This window comes from Camelus ferus, chromosome 16 (genome assembly GCF_009834535.1).
Source record: "Camelus ferus isolate YT-003-E chromosome 16, BCGSAC_Cfer_1.0, whole genome shotgun sequence".
NCBI lineage: Eukaryota > Metazoa > Chordata > Mammalia > Artiodactyla > Camelidae > Camelus > Camelus ferus.
In genome coordinates this window covers 38,963,416-38,970,624 of record NC_045711.1, presented here as the reverse complement: position 1 = coordinate 38,970,624, position 7,209 = coordinate 38,963,416, and positions in this window count along the sequence as shown.

The window sequence follows — 7,209 nt, the reverse complement described above, 5'->3', positions numbered from 1 at the left end:
GCTGTCGTGTTGGTGGGCAAAGGCGTCAGGGGCCATGAGAATGACGTGGAGGGGATGGTGGGTGTGTTGGTGGGGGCAGGAGCACAGCAGGTTGGTAAAGCCTCAAAGGGATATGGGGGAACTCCACCCGAAGGGATAGGGAGGGCCAGGGTGAGCAAGATGGTGGGAGAGGCCCAGGTCTTCGGATGTCTTATTTACATAGAAGCAGGGATCTGTCAGGCACAGGGACAGGGCTGAGAGGGAAGCAGCTGTGGAAGGAAGCATGGGGGTTGGGGAACCTCAGAGGTGCGTGGAGCACCCAGGCCACCACGTTGATGGGACCAGAGTCTTGGTGGGGAAGTAGGAAGTGCTTGGCCAAGGATGTGGCCTCAGGAGCTGGCACCTCTGCCTTCTGGGGGACTCTGGAAGTCACAGCTCCCCTATGGCAGAGATCCCTGCCTGCTGGACCCAGGTCCTGGCTCCCAGCTCCCACCAACCCCACTGTGGAGCCAGGATTAGGACTTGTCTCAGGGGCCAGAGATTCAGAGAGTGACAAATCATCATTATTTTTAAATGTTTTCATTGTAGAATAATCTTTTCCTTCTTTTTTGTTGTGGTTAGAAATCCACAACATAAAATTTACCATTTTAACCATTGCTAAGTACATGATTCAGTGGGTTAAGTACATCCACAGTGTTGCGCCCCCATCACCACCATCCATTCCCAGACCTTTCTCATCATCCCAGGGAGAAACTGTCCTCAGTAAATGATAAACCCCCATCCCTCCTCCCCAAGCCTCTGGTAATCTCTAATCTACTCTGTCTCTATGAATTTGCCTATTCTAGGCTTGGTTTTAATGGGTAATACATGTATGTAGTATAAGTACACAGAACAGAACAATTTCCCTATCCCCCAGTTCCTTTCACAGATGAAGCTTTATCAGTTTCCTATTTATTTTTCCAGAGGTATCTTATGCATACTTAAAAATATACATGTGTATATATCCTTTTATTTATATACAAAGGAAACACACTGTTTCATGCCTCTTCCTTTTTTATTAAACAGTGTATCTGCAATGAAAAGATTTTTAGTGCATCAGAATATCAGTGTACCTTCCATGTCAGTGCACTCAGAGCTGCCTTGTCCTTTTTAATGGCTACGTAATAATATTCCACTGTAAAGGTGAATCATAGGGTATTTAACCTATACCTTATTAATAGAAACGCTTCAATTTTCAATTTGCTACATTTATCCATTGCCAGTGTGTACCCACCCTTAGTGAGAAAAAAATGCAACAGCACCTTGTTAGCAAGAAGAACAAATTAAACACAGTGAGATGCCCTTTCATACAAATCAGACCAGCAAAAATTCAAAAGTCAGATGACACCAAGTGTTAATGGGGAAGTGGAGGAACTGGAACTCTCAGACATAGCTGGTGGGAATGGATGTAGTCATAACCACATAGAGGGAGAATTTTGAAATTATCTGGTCAAGCTAAAGATACATATGTCCTTCAGCCCAGCAATTCCCTGTCCAGGAAGTTGCAAAGAAACTCTCCCATGTGGACCAGGAGACAGGGCTATCCATGGCAACAGGTTTATAACCAAAGAGTGGGAATCGACCTAAATGGCCAACAATAGGGCAAAGGAGAAATAAATTGTGGTGTAGTCACAGAGTGGAATATTATACAGCAATGAAAACAAATGAACCATAGCTATGTGCATCAGCAGGAATAAATCTCATAAACAATGGTAAGTGGAAAAATCAGTTGAATGAGGGTATGTACAGTCTGATACCATTTATATGAAGTTTTAAAACATGCAAAACAGTACCATATATTGTTTATGAATGCATACATATTTAGTAATGTAAAAATGAATGCATGGAGTAATAATTAACAAATTCAAGGCAGTGATTGCCCCTGGGGGACAGCAGTACAATAGAGGAGGAATATCAGGGGATTTCAAATGCATCTGTAATTTTTTAAATTGTGCTGAAATATATATAACATAAAATTTGTCATTTTTAAAGTTTGCCATTTTAATCATTTTAATGTGTACCATTCAGTGGCATTAATTACATTCACAATATTGTGGAACTATCACCACTATCTATTTCTGAAATTTTTCATCACCCCAAGCAGAAACTCTGTACCCATTAAGCTCCTCACTCTCCTTGCCCCAGACCCTGGTAACTTCTTTTTTTTTTTTTTAGCTTTTAATTTAGTTTAATTTTTTAACATTTTTTGATTGAGTTATAGTCATTTTACAATGTTGTGTCAAATTCCAGTGTAGAGCACGATTTTTCAATTATACATGAACATACATATATTGTCACTTTTTTTTTTTCACTGTGACCTGGTAACTTCTAACCTAGTTTCTATCTCTATAAATTTGCCTATTCTAGACATTTCATATAAGGAAAGTCATCCAATATTTTGCATCTGTCTTATTTACTTAACATGTTTTCAAAATCCATCCAGGTTGTAGCATAGATCAGAACTGCATTCCTTTTTAGGACTGAGTAATTGTCCCACTGTATAAACATGCCACATATTTTTCTCCATTCATCTGTTGATGGACATATGGGTCTTTTCCCTTTTGGCTGTTGTGAATAATGCTGCAATGAACGTCAGTGTAGGGGTTCTGTTTGAGTCCCTGCTTTCAGTTCTTTGAGGTTTATACCTAAGAGTGGAATTGCTGGGTTGTATGGTAATTCCATGTTTAGCTTTTTGAGAAATCAGTACTGTTTTGCTTTTAGGCTGGCTGGTGGGTACGGGCAGTCTTTCTATTATATTCTAGACCTTTTCTGTATGGCTGAAATATTTTATACATTTAAAAAGTAGAGTGAGTTAAAATTGGAAGCCACCATTTGCATCATTACTATCTTCTGAATGGCACCATAATTCAAAGCTGTTTGAGGGAACATTTGTGGCTGTTGGCTCTGAGTTTCAAAATTGCCAGTTAGAGCTCCTGCCCATTCTAGCCCATTCATAATGCTGAAATGCTCACCCATTCTAGAAGACACTGGAGCAAAACCCTGGGCTCCAGCATTCCTCAGGCTGCTTGGGGTGGGAGGAGGGGGCACTGCCTCATCCATGCTGTCACCTAAGCCTCAGGCTACCCCCCATCCCCCACCCTACCCCTGTCCTCCTGCAGGTTATTTCTGGAGCCTCCCCTAAGGATTCAGCATTATCCCTCCCTGGCATCTGATCTCCCGCCAGAGGCAGCCTGATCCTGGGCTAAGCCCCTCTTGGCAGGTGAGCCTCTCACCTCGGCCTCTTTCCAATCTGGCAGCCCAGACCACAGCCTGGGTTGGGAGGGACAGAGCCGAAGTCCCTCCACACAGACCCGGGGTGTGACTCCTCCAGTGACCTGGGGCCAGGTCCTCCATCTCTCGGCCTCAGAAAGCAAGAAGGGTGGGTGAGGCTAGGCGCTCCCAGACCTGTGGTCTGCAGACCACTGGACACGTGTCCCAGGAGGGAAAGGAGACAAGCATCTCTTGGAACCACTTAGGCCATCACAGCATCTCCGAGAGCATTTGACATCTGCGAAATAACATCATTAGGTAAGTGTCAGTTTTCCCCCACTGGTAGGCCCAGTGCCAGTAAATGGACTGTGACGAGTAGAATGTGTTTATGAAATGTGCGTAATAAATTATCAGAAAGAGCTGCATTTTTAATATTGCTTAATACATCCAGTCTGCCTTGCAGCCACCACAGGCTATACAGCAAATGCCTACAGTGACTTGCTTGTGTTGGCTCCCCATGCCCTTCCCATGCAGAGGCCCTGGTGTGGGCTAAGGAAGTGGCAGGGGACCATCCCCCGTCCATTCCTGATCTGTCCTCCATCATCTGGAATCTAAAGAAAACTGGGTCTTTGTTTATCATCAGACCCCCTGCAGAATGCAGCCTGCAGCCTGTCATGGGGTAGGTGCTCAATAATTATTTGTTAGAGTGTGGATTCAGAAAGAAATGAACGGACAGGAGCCCCAGAAATGTCCCTCTCCATCAAACAGCAAGTGCTTGGAATTCCTCAATCAGCCACTCCTTTTTGTTAAAATTTCCTCTTAATACAGAGATGCAGCAGGCCAAGAGCTCCTCCAGTAATCAGGGAAGGGTGGAAACTGGGGGTACATGTTAGGCCAAGGCCAAGGCCAGGGAGGGGCCTTCCTCCCATGACACCAGCCAAAGAGACTGACCAAGGACATCCAACCAAGTGCAGGGTAGAGGTCATTTCCTCTAAACTGCCTGTTACCTCCTGGAAGGAAAGGCTGTAACTAGTCACTCTCAGCCAGGAAAGAAGTCATAATGCCCAGTGTGGGGTGAATCAGGCTCCCCATTGGGACTTTGTCAAAGCACTCTAGAATTTCCAACCCTCACCCCAAGTACTGCACATCAAACAGGGTGGGGGCAGCAAAACAAGTGAGAATATTAAACCATTTGCACCTTCTAACCCAGCGATTCTCATAAAAATAATTGTACATAAAAATAACCAAAGGGTGCCCGTTAAGATGCAGCCTGAGTCCACAGGCACGTATCTGAGTCAGTGGGTGTGAGGCAGGAGCCTGGAATCTGCATGATTAACAGGCATCCCAGTGATGCAGATGCCTGGGCCATCCTTCGAGGAACCCACTTCTACCTAATTGGACAAGGGCCTTTGTGTGCGTGTTGGGGGCATGGAGGGGGAACTCAGAAGCCTGTTGGGAGAAGGAGGTAGGGGAGAATGAAGAATACAGGGTTCCTGAGGGCTGTGACTCTGCACAGTTAACTTTTCCAAGGACAGGTCCAGCTGCCGAGCTGCCCACCCCAGTGTAGGGAATGGAAGGCAACATGATTGATGGTTCTGGATACAACCAGCTGCTTAAAGAGACACACACACACCAGACAGTGCTCCAACCTTGGCAAGTACATTCACTTCTCAACACCCTATCCCCAGTGTCCTCAGGTGGTCCTTGTAGCAGACAGGGAGAAGGCAGCCAACTGCATTTCACTGGTAGAGAAACTGAGGCAGGCACAGGGTGTATGACAATGGTTTGCACCAGGAAGGCAGGGGCACGAGAATGACAATTCCCTGAGTGCCTGTTACCTATGCGCCAGGTGCTTTAAATACATCTCCGCCTTCATTTCTCATGAGGTTGTTCGTGGCCGCCCTCCTTCCACAGGTGAGCCTAAGTGAAGCCACTTACCCCAAATCAGACACAGATAAGAATAGGGAGACACTGGCTTTTGAATCCAAGTCTGCCTGACTTCCCTGTCTATACTCTTTCTAGAAACTAGACTTTGGTCCAGATAACACCAACCCCACCCCTCCAGGGGGCCCTACCCCATCTCAGCGGGGCTCATGGCTGGATAAACTCAAACCTCAGAGTGGCTCTCGACTCTGCCACCTGCCGGAGGTTGGCCCCAAATACGCCACGTGTTTCTTCAGCATTCCCTGTCTTTCCCTGTCTCTGAGCCCTGGAGGCTGGACCCTCCCAGAGCCAGCACCTGCAGAGCCAAGAGCCAGGGGCCAATCCTCTAGAAAGCCAGACTCACTGAAGGTCAAGAGGCCAGGAGGAAGTGGTCAGCCCCCTTCCGTCCCCGTGAGCACAAGGGTAGAGTCTTGACATCAAAAGGGCACAGGGTCAGGGGTCAGGATATCCAGGCTGTCGTTCCCAGTCACTTGACTTCCTGAAGCCTACATTTCCCCATCTGTCAGGTGATGACAATGCTCTCATGCTCCTCAAGTGAAGGAATTACGAAATGATGGCTCAGTGGCTGTATTTTAATACCTTGTGTCATTACATAATCACTTTGTGATGCAGCCACCTCTGGCCCAGAATTCACCCTGCGCCTATTTAAGGACTAATCCCCTTAAGCATTCCCAGAAATGAGAAACCCACTCACTCTACTAGGCTTCCAGGCTCTCCTGTGCCTCCCTTGGCCTTTGACTCTTGGAAGGCTGAATTTTTCTTCTGCCAGGAGCCCAGGTTGTCCCTAGGGAGCCCTCAGGCTGGTTCATTCCCACCACAACCCCTAAGACTCTTGGCCCCCCTCTCTCTTGCCCTCCTCTTCCTCCTCAATTCAGGCTGTCCTTATCCAAGAAGCCTCAGGAAGCACTTTGGGGAGCAAGGTTTTCCTGTGTTCCCAGCTCTGTTCTTTAGGGGTGAGGAGGGAGAGGCAGGGGTGAGGGCAGTGGAAGCCTCCAAAAGGTCAGGACACCTGGGTTCTAACCCCAGCTCTACCACCAGCCAGCAGTCACCTGGGCAGGTAACTCCCTATGTCTGAGCTTTCATTTCCTCACCTGCAAAACGGGAACATTTTACCCTACCTACATCGTGGGGCAATATAAGGAATTATGAGATGACAGCCGTTAAGGCTTTTGACAGAGTACACCTAAGGTCTCAGGGGTGTGGGGGACCGTTACCACCCAGTTCAGAACTTGCCACGAAACAACATGTGGATCTCCATTACAAGTGTCTCACCAGTGAGGCTCATCTCCCAAGGGAAGGGTGAAGAGAAAACTGATGCTGATTAGCACCTCTTATCTGACATGCTCTGTGCTAGATGTGGCCTCCCCACGATGCTACGAGGTTGAAATTAGCCGCATTTCACAGCTGAAGAAACTGCGGTTCAGAGAGATCCAATGATCTGCCAGAATGACGCAGCTGGAAGTGATGCAGGGAGACCTCTTCTTTCTTCCCTCTGCTCCCCTCAGCTCCACAGGGGTTATGGTCGGGGAAGGGGCACAGGCTTGGGGCCCCTCATTCAGTCTCCCGGAAGGGACCCAGCCAAGAAGATAAGTATTTCTGATGTCAGTGAAAACCGGAGCGTAAACAAGATTCTGTCCATATCCAGGGCTTCCTGGGGACACACCTGTATAAGCAGCAGCCATTCACAACAGCGCCGTGTTCCCGGAAAGCAGGACAGCAGCCAGGGCCGGGCCGTCTGGGGTTTGTTTAGTTATCTGACCGTGTGTGAAGCCTGGGCCGGTGGGCTGGCCACACTCTGCCTCTCCACCTCTGCCTCGTTTGTCATTCCCTGGGAATGCCCAGGCCCTACCTGCCCCATCCTCCCCTGACCACATTTGTAGTCAAGGTCCTCACCCACCCTGTCCCCATGGTGGGTAGGGGGCTGGGTCCCTCAACCTACTCACTGACCAAGTGAGAGACTGACTCAAGGTTATAGAGAGTGTGTTTGTATGTGACCTGAGAGGAAGTGTGAACAAACTGTGCCAGTAGTGACCTTGG